We start from the raw sequence: 591 nt of genomic DNA, 5'->3' as shown, positions 1-591 counted from the left end.
AATAACATTGGGAAAATTTCCCGTTCTCGGTCCCGGGAAGGTTTTTAATGAAAGAAAAAAAAAAAAAATTTTCCCGTTCTCCTTAAATCCCCAAATTAAGAGTAAACAACGGCCCTCCCACGACCTCCTACGACCACCTCCTCCGCCTGCACGACCCCGACGACCTCCGGGGACGACCCAGCGACGACCCCGGGGGCGAGAACAGCCCCGAAAAATCGATAAAACACGCGAAACTCCTCGACATTTTGACGGGAAGGGAGGAAGCGTCATCGCCCACAGCGGGGATCCCAGTCTCTAACATTTCCCATTTTCACCCCAAAAAATAGAGAGAACGGTCACCTCAACCTCGCCTTTCCCCTCGACACTCACGGCTGGGCGCTCCTCGACGGTCTGGCAGGGTGCGACGTGGGCCTAAGGGGGGAATATCCGCTGGAAAATGGAAAAATAGATCATCACAACGGACACAAGCGAGGGACTGGAATGCACGATCCGGAGGTCTCGCGGCGGGCGAGATTCGGCGAGAAAGTGACGTCACGTGGCGGGGACTCCGGATTCAAATCGCCTTCCTACGGGTCGGGCTTTTTTTTATAT

General features: G+C 54.3%; 1 protein-coding gene across 1 annotated transcript in view; it reads right to left on the bottom strand.

The window, feature by feature from the left end:
• The window catches only part of LOC119594046, a gene marked incomplete in the record, with an annotated part of 8,684 nt that extends 8,465 nt beyond the window's left edge, over window positions 1-219 (bottom strand). Inside the window, 1 exon segment of the mRNA XM_037943078.1 lies at window positions 1-219.
• Between the last annotated feature and the right edge of the window lie 372 nt (window positions 220-591).

Source organism: Penaeus monodon, chromosome 33 (assembly GCF_015228065.2).
Source record: "Penaeus monodon isolate SGIC_2016 chromosome 33, NSTDA_Pmon_1, whole genome shotgun sequence".
NCBI lineage: Eukaryota > Metazoa > Arthropoda > Malacostraca > Decapoda > Penaeidae > Penaeus > Penaeus monodon.
Note: the sequence above shows the minus strand (reverse complement) of the source record. Positions and strands in the feature narration are given on the sequence as shown.